General features: G+C 43.5%; 1 protein-coding gene across 1 annotated transcript in view; it reads left to right on the forward strand.

The window, feature by feature from the left end:
* The first annotated feature begins 1,000 nt into the window (after positions 1-1,000).
* The window catches only part of si:ch211-285f17.1 (sickle tail protein homolog), a 123,602-nt gene continuing 107,849 nt past the window's right edge, over positions 1,001-16,753 (forward strand). The window contains exon 1 of the mRNA XM_061093629.1: positions 1,001-1,057. The gene's annotated coding sequence lies outside the window, so the exon portion shown is untranslated. The remainder of the gene's footprint in view (positions 1,058-16,753) is intronic.

The raw sequence follows: 16,753 nt of genomic DNA on the forward strand, positions 1-16,753 counted from the left end.
ACCTCGGTTTATTATTGAACCCACAGAAATAAATGAGCTGCACAGAGCTCAGACCTCTAAAGTTATAATATGAGATGTTCCAGATTCGATTGTAATTGGATGCTGGGAAATTGTAATTTAAATTTCATAAAAAAGATTTTTTTTAAATTAGACTTATAAGTTCCCTGGTGTTGAGTAGGTGTTATATTAAATAATGGATCTGCAAGCGGGACACTGTGCAAAGAATCTCAACAAGTTTTCAAATAAACTTTATTACAGTTATATATTAAAATATATATCTGATCACAATGATTATTTATTTCTTGTCAAAACAATAAACTTTACTGCAGTGATTCTTCATCTCATTACAGTTTTTTTACAGTTATGAATAATCTATTTTTAAATACACTTTATCACACTTTTCTTTTTTTTAATTAACCTCATTACAGTAATGATTAACCTCTTTTTAAATAAACTTCATTAAAGTTATAATCAATTTCTCTTTTTGAAAAAAAAAAGAACGTGATTAAAGTTATGATTTATCTCTTTTTAAATAAACTTTATTAGTTATTAAATCTCTACAGAGGTGACGTCACTCTGCGGTCATGTGGTTAGGGAGAAGTAAAGTTTGTAGTTTTCTTGTAACGTGTGTGTGTGTGTGTGTGGGGGGGGGGGGGTGATGGAGGAGTGATGGGGGAGGGAGGGAGAGAGCCTCCCCCTGCTCCTCTCTGGTGGAACAGCGCCGGGGAGGGAGGGGGCAGGTACCGCAGTGTCAGACCCGGCTCACACACACTCTCTCCCGGCTGTCAACACCTCACAGGGGCCGGTGGTGACGGAGGCTCCTCGCCGGTGTGAGCAGAGCAGCGTGGCCGGCAGCGAGGCGAGGTGAGGCGGATACCTCCACCCCCCGGTGAGAGGCTCCTCGGGAAGTTACCCCGGATCCCCTGGGACCGGCCCCCGGAGAAGAGAAGCCTCCTGGAGCCGTGACCCGAGCCGTGTTCCCCGGACATGTCGGGACACCGGGTGCAGTTCGCAGATCTTCCTCCGAGTGACCGCAGAGGAAGTCCCGGATCTCACAGTAAGAGAAACCCTGCTGCTGCTGCTTCTCTGCTGACCTTCAGGTTTAAAGTTAGATTAGAGAAAGGCTCAGTTCAGGTTTAGTCTTGTGGTGAAGAACATCCCTAGTGATCAGAGTAGATCTACAACAGGAAGCAAAAGAGTTACTTTCTCCTCAGAATCTCTGGATAATGTAGCTTTTCTGTCTGGTGCTTCTTGTAGCTTCCTGCAACCATTTGTCTGCAGTGATGGGAAACAGTTCAGCACCTCAACCCCTTAAAATACATGATGACACTTCTCTACACGCCAAAGTCATTTAGCCTTAAAGAGAGTCTTCACTGTGTTTCTGTTGGTTTGTCTGTTTGAGAACTTGTGATACTTGTTTCAGACACTCACACAACATGTGTGTTGGTATTGGGGCCGGACGATAGTTTTGGATCAGCCGATAACGATAAATATCACGAAAAATGTCCCATTATTATTTATTTTCACGTTTTAACAAAGGTTTTTGCTCAAACACTTGATAAAAAGCTAAATATTTTTACTAAATGAATGATGTGTTATATCTTCTCACTGCACAATTAGCAATATGTCTATCGATAAATATATATTGTGATGATTCTTTATATTGTTTTATTGCTCAGGTCTAATCTTTAAATACCATAGAGCCGTTTTCAGACATGATCCCATGACCTGACGTCTGTAGAATCGGGTCGGGACTTTTTCTGCGAAGTTTACCTTTCACTCATCAACAACACTGCAGGAGATTCAGGTTCAGGTTCTGGCTGGAGCAGCAGCGTGTGAATTCCTCGGTGGAGGTCACGTGTTTTTGCACATTGATTTTTGCTCCTGTCGCATGTTAGAAACCTCATCGACACGCCCACTCACTCGTGGTTGTTCTCCTCCTGCGTTCACACATCGGTTCCTTCAGACCTTCTCCTGACTTTTAACTAGGGGCCTGGCTGGTGAAGGCCTGGAGGCCCTCAGCTGGACACTCACTCGGAGGATCTCCTGAGATGCTCCTCATCCTCCCCTGGCTCCTGGAGGCGGTGCTGACCTTTAACCCCCCCGGTCCACTCAGAGCCACGACCTCCCTCCCTCCTCACCTCTCCGCTCTTACCTGAAGTGGCAGGTGGCCTTTTACGTGCCCTCTTCCTCGGGGTCTCTTCAGTGAGTGCAACGCTCTCTCCTCACGCTCTCTGCCTTAGTTAAGGTGACGCTCACCTTGAGATGTCGTCTTCCCGCCGCCTCCCACCGTCTCTAAGTGCGGGACGCGCTAATGGCTGCTAAATGGGAGCAACGCATCCGGGGGCTTTTGTGCTTTTATGTGCTGAAGTGGATCGTTTAAGGATGTGATTGTGATTGCGTGCGAGGTGCGATGCTGCAGTGGGTGCACTATACAGCAGGAGACACGGAGGATGCTGAGCTCATCGCCATGGTGACAGGGGTTGAGTGACGGGAACACGAGAGCAAGGATGCAAAATTGCCCGTTTGCTGCAAAGCCCGGGTGCATCTAGGCTGCTTTTCGTGTGAATGCGTGTTTGTCTCCACCTCCGCAGAGGGCTGCCGGGGCGCGAGGTGAGATCACATGTAACACGCGTGTGATCGGCAGGTTTGAGAAGTGCTGATGCCGTGTGCCGGTGAAAAGCTCGGGTCGTGCACAGGGTCGGGGTGTGTGGCAGGGAAGAACGGCAGCTTCAGCAGCTTCAGCAGCAAAGCACACATTCTGAGTCAGCCCATCCGTTTTCTGCTGTTGTCCAGAGGCGAGTGTCAGTGGGGTCAAGTTTCAGTCTCCTCTCTCTCTCTCTCTCTCTCCACCTCTGTGATCGCACACACATGCAATCCACCCGCTCACACGTCCTCAGAACCCACTTCAAAGCTCTGCTGTGCCGGACTTATTGTCCTGGCCTCCGCCTCCCGGGGAAGATTTACTCCTCATATTAAATGTGGTGGAATATAAATAACCAGATAGCAGCAGAAAAGCTCAGCATCTTTCAGTTTATCTTTCATTTAACGGAAGCGGCTTTCTGTAAGATTTCTGTATTATTGGGTCCAGGAGTTTGCTTTTCACTCAGAAAGCACCTGGAGTATGTCAGGGTCAGACGTGTTCACAACAACAGGAACATGTCCAGAACATTCAGATTAGAGATGGCGCCTGGTATCCAGGAGGCAGGACGCGGGAATAGAAGTTTTTATTTACAGCTTAATCGACATCTGCGTAGGCCAAAAACTTTTGAATCTCTTTGTCGGTGTCTTCTACGTGTGTGACGGCTCTTTTTATTCCTGAGACGTTTTGCCAGGGGGCTGGAAAACGTTTCCTCATGTTATGCAAATACAAAGTTTCGTCAAGAACAGGTTATGTGTCTAACGAGTCTTCTTTTGTGCCGTTTACATAGCTGCAAAAGGACGAGAATGACATGACAGATTACTACCTGACCTTTCCCCTCTTTGTGTAGACGCACAGAGAAAATGTGTTAATAACAGTACTTGTGTTTTAACACACTAGCTTATTAGTTAGGAAGTGGAAACACTAACCTGTCTGTGTGAGAACCTTTGAAAAGCCAAACCTCCTGAGGTCGCCCTCGGAAAATGTCAGTTTTCAGCAGTGAGAAAAAAAAGATTAGTGCAGATTGAAGGTCACGAGATAAAAAGAGGTTTCCGGGTTCATCTGCTTTAGTGTGGATGTGGATGACTGGGTCAAGTTGTTAACAAGATTATTTCTGTTGTATCAAAATCAAACTGTGCTGTATGTGCCAGGTCAGTTTCATCTGAGCAGTTTGACTGATATCTGGATTTTATGAAGAAAGACGTTCTTCCTTGTTTTCTAATATGTTCCTGTTTTCCATTTGACCCTTGAAAACAGTGTGTGATATATAATCCAGTGTTATGTTTTCACCCTGTCCTTTTTTTGGCTTGGTTATTGTGTGTCTGTGTTTGTGACACAAAACCTGGTGGAAAGATGGGTCATGGGGCCACAGTAGAACAAATTACTTTTGGGGTGGATTTCTTTAGCATTGCAAGGTTGAGAGGGCATTTTTTGACATCTTCATCTTCAAATAATGACATATTTAGGGGACCAATATCTTCGAATGTTTGCATTTTGATGCAGATCAAAATAAAAATCTGAATCCAGCAGATTCAAACGTGGTTTCAGAACGAGGCGTTGGGCCTGGGTGGAGGTATCCACTCTGAGTGCCATTCCAATAAAGAGCTGTAATTACTTTTAAGTTATGCTTCATCTGAGAGCTGCATATTCAATGAGTAAAACAGTTGTTTGTCTTTCAGTGAGATGCTTTACACCCTGGGCAGCTGCTCCACGTTCACCATCTCAAGTTTCAAGTATTTGCAGATTATATGTCAACAGCGTCTGGAGGAGTATCCTTGGTCTTGATTGGATCTGAATGAAGATAGTGTCTTCTCCGTTCCCATCGGGCCTGTAACAGCTCCCACGAGGAGAGGGTGGAGCACTTTCACATCCAACTCAATCACTATCTGGATCTTCACGAGGAGCAGCTTTGCTTTCTGCCAAGAGACTCTTGTTAAGTGGCGTCGTTAGCGGAGCTTACGCCGCGGCTCCGTCTCCATAAAGCTTATGCTGTCGTGTCTCTTTGTCTACCAGGCCGAGTTAATTAAATAGTTGTGTTGTTGTGAGTCCAGATTTTCTCGTCGTTCCGCGGCACGCCTTCAGTCTTTCTCTCAACAGGCATTTGCTTCTTGTCCGTCACGTCACTGTGGGAGGAAACGTCACTTTGCCCTTTGTGAACAGGATTATACTTATGAATCTATGAATTTATTGATGAATTGGTCATCAAAGAATGTGTGTTGTTTCATCAGTTGTGGAGTGAAAGAGGTTGTAACCTGCAGCAACAGTTTCCTCAATTTGCAGTTATTGTGCTGCTTGTGTTTTGACCCATTATTGAAATAATTGGTAGTCGCAACAGAAAAGGTCAGAGAAGTGAGCAGAGGAAAAAATCTGTAAAGCAATTTAGAAGTGCGACTTTTGAAGATTTTATTTGATATATTTTCTTTCTTTCCTGTATAACGTTGCATTTGTTTTTTTTCTTTTTCTGTTGTTTTTTTCTGAAGTTATATTCCCCAATACATGTCTGTCTGGAAACATTGGTGTTGATTGTTGTACTCATGTTTACCTCCTGTCTCTGTAATGTCCATTCAGCATTGCACTTATATATATTGAAAATCCTTCAATGAACAGATTTTGATTTGAAATGTTAAAAAAAAAAAAGAGAAGTGCGACTTTCAGGCAGAGAGAGCATCACTTCAGAATCTACCCACTAATCTGCAGTGATTGGATGTTTCTATTTGTTAGGTCTAAACACTTAATCCCACACATTACTGTGGTATGCACCAGACTCCTAAACACACTGTGTGGTACTGAGAGCTGCTGTTGATCGGGTGTGTCGCGTCACACCTGTCCACTAACCAATTTTCTCGCTGCCTTACCTCATCACCGCGGTAAATGAGATATTTGCGTGCATGTGACTGACGATAACAACCGGTTCACTGTGCTGCACGACATCAACAACCAGAGCAACCAGCTTGTTTTTGGTAACACTTCGCTGTATTGTGAGTCACCTTAACCGAAGCGTGGTGGAAAATTAAAGATAATTGCATATTTGACTGAAAAGCTTGCTTGAACTTACTTCAATGAGAAATTATAGAATTATGGAGAAATTATTTGTATCTTGCCAACAAACAACAGGAGTTCCTGTCGTGCTGTGGACTCCATCGGCCTGTCAACACTCACTTTGGATGAGTTTCCACTTTGCTCTTGTTTTCATCACTTATCAGTGTTTCTCCGTCAAACTGTCCAGGACCAACAGTTAAACATGGATATCAAACTCTGATAATCACACAATGTGCACCAGCTCAGGAATGCAGATGGCGTCTGCACCGGTCTGACGTCCTCTCGGCTTGTGATGCTCAGAGAACGCAAATCAAAATGATGTGAAGGTCAAGATAAAGCGTGGCCTTAATTTCCTGAGACGTATTTCTATACATAGTTCACTCACTGCTCTCAGAGGACGGTGTCAAATGCCACGTCTGGTGCGCTCTGTGTCCCGGCTGAAGATGCTGATCACATTGGAAAGGCACTTGAGATGATCCTTCTGGAAATAGGCAGCCCCCTGAGATGCTTAACAGCTGTTTCCACAGCGGATTAAAAGCCTTTCTCCCTGAGGGCTCGTAAGTTTCCCTCAAGAGTGTGAAACATTATGAGGGCTGTAGCTTTAACAGGGGGGCTGTGCTCTCTGATAGAACAGCAGCCTTGAGTCGATACTTTTTCCTTTTTGTTTCTCAAATACATAACATACTTTCGAATCAGCGTTTGTGAATGAGGTTCAGTGAAATGTATTATCAATACGTCTTTAGGCTTTTAGACGTGTTTATTGAAGCCAGTGTTGATTCATTGTTGTCCAGACTTTTCTCTGACAGGGTTCATTGTGCTGCAAAGGTGATTTATGGACGGTGGAATAAGAAATCCAAACACTTGCAGTGGTTCCAAAGGAGGCTGATATACTGTGGGACCATCCTGTGATGCTGTTTAATCCTCAACAATCTCACATTTCACCCGTTTTCTGCTGACTCATTCAAATCCTCCCGGTCGAGTACATCCGGCTCTCGTGTTACAAACTGAAGAAACTGAAAGCACTTTGCTTCTCTTTGGCCGAGTCTGGGAAAAACCGTACGTACTATTTCATAACGTCTGACTTTTTGTTCCGTCATCAAGCGTTATTGGGAAAGTAGAATCAACACACTCATGAGAACCAGGGAGACTGTAGTTTGAGAAGATGAAACAGCACATGGATCTACAACATGAGTATTACTGTAGTAGAATGTATCTTGTGCTTAGATTTACACCGGGTTGAGTCGTCGCCTCTGACTCACTGGATGGCTTTGCATCACAAGACTTTGCATGGCTAATGAATTATCCAACCCCCCCCCCCCCCCCTGACTTCCCCGTCTCTCCAGCAGCGGGATGCCGGTGAACCAGATGTTTACTTTTTTTTCCCCCTCTCATTGATACCCCACCGCTACTTTCCTTCCCAAAGAGGGAATGATGAAGCATTCACGCTTTTCCTCAAGAACGCTGAGTGGAAAGATGATTTGGCAGAGGGACCTTGGTGGAGAGAGTAATAGTGATAGATGGGCAGTAATTGTGGCTGATTGTGGTAAATATGTGAGAGAGGCAAGGGGAAAACTTACATAATATAATGATTTGCATAAATACTATTTCACACCATCCAGACTGTATAGGATGAAACTATTGGGTGATGATCTGTGCTGGAAATGCAAGGAGGAAACTGGTACTTTCCTCCACTGTATGTGGGAATGGGTCTTGATTAGACCTTTCTGGACTCAGATTCTAAATATTTTAAGTAACTGGCTTGGAGCAGAGATTCCCCTAAGTCCAGAGCTCTGTTTACTGGGGGACAAGTCTCAATTACCCAATATAACCAAATGTAATTTTTCTGTAATTTCGCTTGCCGAGTTATCTTATGACATTGGAAGGCGCCAGAAATTCCACAGGTGAAAGAAGGGGTATGTGCAATGACTGGAACTGCATCCTACGAATGTATGCTTAGTAGATTGAGTGATGTCAGGGAGGAGGGGGTGACCCCTTGGGACAGTTTTTGGAATTACATAAAGGTAAATAATGATCCCCACTAGGACTCTGGTTTTATTGTTTTGCCGTGTTTCTCCCAAGTGGGATCCTGTAATACTGTATACCCCAGCAACATGTCTATATGATGTATGCTATATCATGTATGGTGGTGTGTGCAGGTATGCAATGAAGGTATGAGTGGATATCATTATGTACTCACTTGGTTTTGTAATAGCTGCCTATTTTTGAGACAAATATGTGCGAAGTCTGTTATTAGAGTCAATTCTCAACCATATACTACTTGTTCCTGTATAAAGAAACATGTTTAATTTGCCATGTACCATGCCTAAGAAAAGTTTAATAAAAACTAGGGCTGGGCAAGTTAACTCGTTTTAATCGAGTTAACTCAAGTGATGAGTTAACTCGATTAATTATTTTATCTCGCATTAACTCAGGTTTGATTATTTATTGTTTTATTGTGAAAGTCAGGCTTTTATTTTGTGAAAGTCTGTTGCTGACTGCTGCAGAACAGGAAAAAAGAAAATAATTGGCGGATAAACAACCATGGATAAGGGTACGGAGCTTTTACATGGCCATTTTCATTTTAAAGTTCTTCCAGACGGCGGAGTCGACAGAACCAAAATAATTTCTAGCCACTGCCAAGGTGAATTTTCTTATCACCGGAGTACTTCCAGTCTAAAATATCACCTGAATGCAAAACACACAGTTGATATCAGCAAATCACTCAACGAAACAGCGAGCGGAGCGAGGCTTCGGCAGACTACGTTAGACGCAGGGAGGAGTGTACGTTTTTCATAACGAAGAGGATAACATTAATGCCCTGGCAGTGGCATTGAGCTTTAATTTTGTATTTGCTTTGATAACATTGTTAATATTTACACTGAATATTTTATTTAACTGCTACTGTATTAAATGCTGATGTTAAAAGTGTTTGCACAACAAATGTTATGGCACTTTCATTCATATGGCAGAACTGCACAACAAATGTTATGGCACTTTCATTCATATGGCAGAACATTGAAAATAAAATTGCGCTATACACTACTTTTTAATTCATTATTGGATGATTGATGCGATTAATCGTGATTAATCAGGGAAATCATGCAATTAATCACGATTAAAACTTTTAATCGTTGCCCAGCCCTAATAAAAACTTAGGGTTAAAAAAAGAGCGCTGAGTGGAGCTGGAGTCAAAATGCGAAATCTGGGGAGATGATAGCGTTCACCTGTTCGGCTGCAACAAATCACACGTGCACCTCTCCGTCAGCACCAGGCGCTTCCAGCTGCTTCTCGAGCTGGAGTCTCTCTCTCACATGGCGTAGACACAACAGCGCCGCCATTCCCGCCGCCGCCTGGTTTCTCTGTCCCCCGAGGAATCCACTGAGGAGCAAACAGACACTTCTGTCTTGTTTATTGTCATCTCAAGTCTGGGAAGAAGCTCTAACGCCCGATAACACACAGATGGGAGCGTGCACTGTTAAAATGATGACTCTCAGAGGGGGGGGGGGGGCACAGCTCTCCTTCTTCTGCCCTGAGCAGCAACTCTGGGAAATTTCTCTGCCTCTTTATTGGTGATTAGAGACAATCTGGCTGTATGTGTGTGTGCTGTTGGGACGTGGGGTGTAATAAACATTCTCTGCATGCGTCCCCCCCCCCCACGCGCTAATGATGCATGATGCAGCCGCAGCGACACGGGTTTTGTAAAATGAGTAACGAGGAGAAGGCAGAAAAATTATGATTTGGTCCCGGACGAGTGAAAAGTCAAATAGCCTCTCCTTTGATGTTCCAACAAGGTCATGTTCAAAGAGAAATATCAAACAGGAAGGTGGGGAGAAAACGTGAGGGAGGTTGTGCGCCTGATGCTTAATTTTGTGTGTATGTGTGTGTGTGTTTGTGTGTGTGTGTGTGTGTGTGTGTGTGTGGGTACATAATAATTAGGTTTATCTTCCAACTCCATGCTGACATATCAAGTCTTTTATTGACCTACTGTGATTCTAATGACTTTACAAATCAATCAAAAGAACCCGGTCACTGCCGCAGAGGTCGGCCTAGACACAGACACACACACACACACACACACACACACACACACACACACACACACACACACACACACACACACACACACACACACACACACACACACACACACACACACACACACACACACACACACACACACACACACACACACACACACAGAGACACACATCCACACAATAACTCTTGTGTTTGCAGTCGGCATTGTTTATATTCTTGAAGGCAGAGCATAAAAGGAATGAGAACATCTTTGAGGAAAATGTATTTGACAAGTACTTTGACCTTTGAGTTTGGTCCACGTCCCGTCCTGTAACATTGAGGGTTTATGAGCAGTAATGCAGCCCAGCCACCAGAGGGCGATCTAGATATTTTGGCTTCACTTTTTTGGGGAGCTGTCATGTCGTTCATCTTTATCTACACTCCTTGTGGAAAACAATAATTTGTGGTTTTGCTCAGAAGTGTGTCTCGGCAGGGAAAAGACACTTCCTGTCTCTGCTGGTTGCTTAGTAACATCAGTGCCACAATGAAGCAAATGAGGATATAAGATTTGAACTAATCCTTTATGTTTGCATTATGTGTATTACTGCAACAGATGCCTGTCTGTGTGTGTGTGTGTGTGTGCTTGTCCATATGTTGTTTTACATTCCAGTAATATTCCATGGGAAGAATTTGTTGTTTGATAGTTGATCTGTACAAACTAAGACGCCTCAGGCTGATATTTCAACATAACTGATAGAGGTAGCTTATGTAGAGAAACTCAGAACAAACACACACATGTCTGAACACATTTTCACAGCAACGTTGTGTATTCGATAAGCTCCTCCTGATTACAAGTAAGTTATGCTCACTTAGCTTAAACCCGGCGTCTGACACCACTCGTTTAACATGCCGAACATTTAGCTGGAGTATCTAATTTGATAACTGAGCCTGTGGATGGGAAAAGAATCCACTGCCGGTCAATAACCACAAGCCACTCCTGTCAGTGTGATAGATGGGAGGTTCAGCGCCGGGTGATTATAAGTGGATGGGACGCCACTGGTTGGGTGCGGTCCCGGCGAGGGCCAGTGGGAGGAGAGCGTTCATCCAGAAAGTGCTGAGAAGTTCACTTATGACCTCACAGCACTTTCTTTCTTTCAGCCTTTCCCCCCCAGAGCTGATGAAAAACACCTTCAGCTGAATTAATCCGTCCCAAATAAAAAAGTCAAATGAGTGATCAGCGAACTTGAGATAAAAAAAAAGTATCCGCAACATTCCTTACGTCAGAATGAGGAAATAAGAATAGACGATTAGGGCAGAAGCCGGTGTCAGTGTGCTGTAAACAAAAACATGTGATTTCAGCAGCTGAATTCAGACGTCATTCTGACCCTGGACAATCTCCTTCTGTTGTTCTTTATCTGTGAAAGACAAAGTCCATAGAGAAGGTCTGAACCCACATTTTTTTCAGAATTCATGAATGTTCTGAAAACAGCTTATATTTATAAGAATGAGCAGGGAATAAAAAAGAACGCTTGCTGACTTCAATGCCGCTTTCCCCTCTAACTTTATAATATTGTATTTTACAATTAAATGTAGATGGCCTGTTATATATTTGAAGACCAATGTCGTCTGTATGAATATGAGAATGAAAGAACAAGGAAATGTTTTGGACAATCTGAAGTGGTACATAGCTGTTAATATTGAGGTGATATAATATATAGTAATTGTCGATTTTCAATCATAAATACTGACGTCTGTAAATACACACTTAAATATATTTCCCATATTATAACACTCATTCTTGCCAGAAGTGCCTTTTGAGTACTTAATGCTTTATGTCCTAATTTCTAGATTTTTTTAGCTCGTAGAAATCATTTCTTTCTCGTTTCTCGTTTCTGTATCAAAAATTAGGGAATTTCCCCTGATTTCCCAGGGAAATATTAACGGATCTTGATGAAAAACATCAGGCACCTTTAGGGGACCGGTGTCTCTGAATGTGAAAATATATTACCATGCTGATTGAGGATTGTTCATCTGTTCATCTAGCCTATTTCCATTCATTTATCCATCAATTGTAAAATATGAGTACAGACGGTTCCAATTGTTTGGCTAACTATTTATATCTCTGGCATTGCATTAGTGTTTTTTTACAAACTTTTTTCTCATCTTATTCTACAGAACAATGCCACGTGCACTATCTCATGTGTGGAGACATTTCACCCCATCCAATGTAGAAGGAAAGGCTGTGTACATTTGCAAACACTGTGCAAAGACCTATGTTAACAATGACACAACGATGCAGAAGCATATAGTCAAGTGCCCAAAGTTTCCTCAAGGCTCAAATCAGCCTATGACACAACAAAATGTTTATATTTATATCTGTATATGACAAGGTAAATACAGTTAGTATAAATTACCCACAACATTTCCAGTTTATTCCCGTTAATTCCCGTATATTCCCGTTTATTCCTGTATATTCCCGTTAATTCCCGTTAATTCCCATGGAAAGTTTCCAACTTTGAATATTCCCGGAATTTTGTAACCCTACCAGTGTCTCTGAATGTGCAGTCCACTTAGTGTTGATTACTATGACTATTTCATCTCATGTCTAACTCCCCATCTCCACTTTCCTGTCACTGTGGAATATCAGAGCTCGAGCAGCTGCTGCAGTCGCAGGAAGTCACTCAGTGATATTTAACAATCAAACAGGACGATGTGCTCGCGATGCTAAACGCCACGGTTGTCAGGAGCCGCTGCAAAGGCCGGCAGTTGTGTAAGAGATTTAAGAGAGAGAAGGGGGGGGGCAGCCATCAGACCTTTTGCCGAGGTCAGCACGGTCCTCCGCTCGCAGCTTCTCTCGTTTAATCCCAAAAAGAAAAACTCTCTCTCACTTCGGATGCTTCAGGATTGTGGCTGTCCAAAATAACTTTATTGATCTGCGTTGATTCTTAGTGTGATCATTCTTAATCCCTTTGATTTGACACAACAGCTTGATGATACTTTTGTGTAAGTAGGATGAATTGAGTGGATTTTTTCTGGTTTGAACTGTCACCTTCTGTAGTTTTTCACAAATCAGCCGGAAATTGTTTTTATTAAGACGTATGTGACACTGACGCACAGATACACGTGTGTTTTGAGGATTCATCCGGGCATTTGTGTGCATGAAGAGCTGCTTTATGTTGTGTGTTTTTGCACCGGGCGACTCTCACTGGCCTCGGGTGCTTCTCACTTTCTCTCTGGCTTCGTTTCCCAGTGTGCAGTGAATGCCTGCTGTGTCTGTGATAGAAAAAGCCCCCCCCCCCAGTCATCCTGTGTTGTTGGGACCTGAGTCTGCTCAGCTGAACAGTCGGGACCACCGGGGGTGGAATGCACACTCATCATTTATCATCGCTGTAAACGTTGAACCCAGCGGTGTGCAGTAGGGACGGGAAATGGCAGGGACCTCCCGATACGATACTATCACGATACTTAGGTGGGGATACGATATGTATTGTGATTTTTGTGGGTATTGCGATTCTGTAAGTATTGCAGATTCGATATTACGATTTCCTGGGATTTCTTTTGTTTATTTAAAAAAAAAATGCAAAAAAGTTGAATCATACCTTTAAATACAACACAGTCAAATTAACTTAGAGCTTTACAAGTTTTATTCAAATATTAACATTAACTTAATGACTGCCGGGCAGCCAATAGAGAAAATAAATAAAAATGTGCCCTATTATTGTATAGCCCCTGTCAACTGCACACAAACTGACAGATTAAGAAATGTATGCCACTTAGGCTTCTTTTAAACAATAAATAAAAGGCAAATTAAATAGAATGAATTAAATTTTACTTGAAATATAAACTTTGAAAGTAACAAAAAGTAGGCTATGCTTCATTGTTATTTGCATGTAGGCGATGCAAAGCTAGTGCCTGGGTATGTTTAGATTCTTGTGCAAAAACAAGAGCTGGTCAACATGCTCTGGGGTGATGTTGCTCCCCCAATATATCCCCCCTCGTATAAACCAATAAATATTTGTTTATATTTGTTTTTAAATTGATTTAAAAACATCGATTTGGGAGGCAGCATGGCGATTTAAAATCGTCATTCACAAGAATCGCGATTTGTAACTGAATCGATTTTTTTCCCCATCCCTAGTGTGCAGGGTCCGAGTTTCTCACACGCCATCTGAAAACATGTCCACGTTGGACTGATGACTAGACTCTGAACTTACCAACACAATAGTCAGGAGTACAGATGTGTGTTTATAAGTGTGAATAGTTAACAGTGCACTCCAAGCTGCTAGTTTCATCGTCTTCTCCTCTCCTCCCCTCCTCAGCACCAGAGCACCTCCGTTTTTTGAGCTTATTCAGCATCGGCCAATCACAGAGTTGTGGAGAAGTAAGCTCAACTTTCCCATTGACCCACTGGACCTCAAAGTCCCTCCACTCCTGATTCCCCCCCCGCCTCAGAACTTGACACTGAAAGGCGCCTGGGAGAGTTTTAATATCATGGGGATTGCGGCTGCTCCTGACTGATAGAGGCTCGGTCCTTGGACTTTGATGTTCTTTGTTGCCTCTTAATGAGGATCAGACTCCGGGCTTCTCGGCCTCCTCCCTCCCCTCCTCCCTCCTCCACACGGAGCAGCAGAGATTGAAGGACCAGCTCTACCTCCAGAGAGGTGGATATCCTCCCCCCTCCCTCCTCCTCTTCTCCTCCCTACTATTCATTTCTTTCCCCTCTTCCTCCCACTCTTTCTTTAATCAGCCTCTCCGGCACCCAGAGCATGTCTGCGTCCCCGGGTGAGTTCATCAGTTCGTTAAGGAGGCCTCGGCCCAGATGAGTCGGGGCCTCTGAAGTCTTTTCATCGGCACCTTGGGGAGGATGGAGGTGCGGGTTAAGGGAGGGCCGATAGCCCGACACAGCACAGGAAGCACACTCAAGACAGGGGGGGGGCCGGGGGGGGGGGTCGGGCTCAGTCTGAACTGGACACTAACACTGAAACATGTGTGTACACAAACCTGCGTGGAGGCGAAGGGTTCAGGGCAGATGTCAGACAGGGGGGTGGCCCCGACTGACCCCTGACCCCCAAGGTCTGAAACTGAAGGCCGATCGAAAACATGTGTGTGCCAGTGCTCCAGTTCGGCTTCCTTTGTTTCCATTTGAGGAATTAAACTCATGGAAACAAAGACCCACTGTAGTGGCTCCACAGCTGCTTTCAGACGTGAGCTGAAACTCTGCAGATCCTCCGTATTTTCTCCGGAGGACGTGGACGTGCGAACGCAAACGTCCGAGTGAGACTGTCACTGTGGACTTTCTCCCGGAGGTCATGTCTCAAAACAGCTCATGTCAGCAGAGTCTCCAAACATTTACTTCTCAAATGACACTTACAGAAACTCTACCTGGATTGGAGATGGAGAAGATAACTGCCAGATGTTGAGGCATCAGAACTAGGGTTGCAAAATTCCGGGAATATTCAAAGTTGGAAACTTTCCATGGGAATAAACGGGAATTAACGAGAATTAACAGGAATATACGGGAATTAACGGGAATTAACTGAAAATTTTGTGGATAATTTATACTAACTGTATTTACCTTGTCATATACAGACATAAATATAAACATGTTGTTTTGTCATAGGCTGATTTGAGCCCTGAGGAAACTTTGGGCACTTGACTATATGCTTCTGCATCGTTGTGTCATTCTTAACATAGGTCTTTGCACAGTATTTGCAAATGTACACAGCCTTTCCTTCTACATTGGATGGGGTGAAATGTCTCCACACATGAGATAGTGCACGTGGCATTGTTCTGTAGAATAAGATGAGAAAAAAGTTTGTAAAAAAACACTAACGCAATGCCAGAGATATAAATAGTTAGCCAAATTATTGGAATCGTCTGTAAACATATTTTACAATTGATGGATAAATGAATGGAAATAGGCTAGATGAACAGATGAACAATCCTCAATCAGCATGCTAATATATTTTCCCCAGTAATATCATCGAAACTTACCTGACTAGTCCTGCACACTACAGCAGGCCTCAATCAGCCCTGCTGTAGTGTGAAGGATGCTGGGAGTTATCTGTGCATCTGATGGAAGAATGCACAGTGGAGGGTTGAAACTCAACGTGCAGTGTGTGCTGCATTCCATCCATCTTTAAAATAGAGTTTTGAATGATGTTTTTATTGCTCAGCGCTTAATTTGCCTATTTTTTTTTTTTTTTTTCAAAATTCCTCAAATTCCCGAGCTAAACTTCTCATGGAAAGTTTCCGGAAAGTTTGCGGAAATTTACCGGAAACTTTCCGGCCCTTTGCAACCCTAGTCAGCAGTCTCCAAACATTTCCCTCTCAAATGACACTTACAGAAACTCTACCTGGATTGGACATTGAGAAGATAACTGCCAGATGTTGAGCCATCAGAACACACTCGTCCTCCCGGTGAAATTGGACAGAACTCTCTGTTTTCCATCGGCCGGGCTGTCAACAATCATCTGCAGCCGTTTCTTCTGTGATATATTACGATTAGCCTCAAGTCATTGCTATTTCCAGCTGAGGAGCCGGACTGTTAATTCGGATTACCGTCATCGAGGAGAGCCGTAAAGATCGAAGCTCGTTATTTCCCCGTAGCAGCTTCCCCGGGCCGAGGCCGAATGAAGAGAAGTGAAGCTAAAGGATCTGTCTCTTTTTTCTTCTTCTCTCAAAACCAGATCCGTAAAACACGTCCTCTTGTTTCACACGTCTTCTCCCTCACCTCCGTCCTTCATCTCTTCAATCCTCCATCTTTCCCCTCCATGATTAATTGCCCTTTTTAGCTCTGATTTATTTTTACCTCGTCTCCACCTCAAGCTTCACGTTTAGCGTCCTCATGCGTCCTTTCATCGTGTCTTCATCACTTTGTGTCCCTTTGCGTCAGATGCTTATCTCTGTCCTGTATTTGTCCAGCCTCAGCACATCTCTGCTGCTGACTGAAGCCTTGTGTGTTTGTGCGGGACGTGCATGTGTGTGTGTGTGTGTGCAGTTGGAGGACTTCCTGTTGTGGTAATATGAGGTACTTTGTGGCGAATATGCTCGTGT

Source organism: Limanda limanda, chromosome 20 (genome assembly GCF_963576545.1).
Source record: "Limanda limanda chromosome 20, fLimLim1.1, whole genome shotgun sequence".
In the NCBI taxonomy this organism is placed as follows: Eukaryota; Metazoa; Chordata; class Actinopteri; order Pleuronectiformes; family Pleuronectidae; genus Limanda; species Limanda limanda.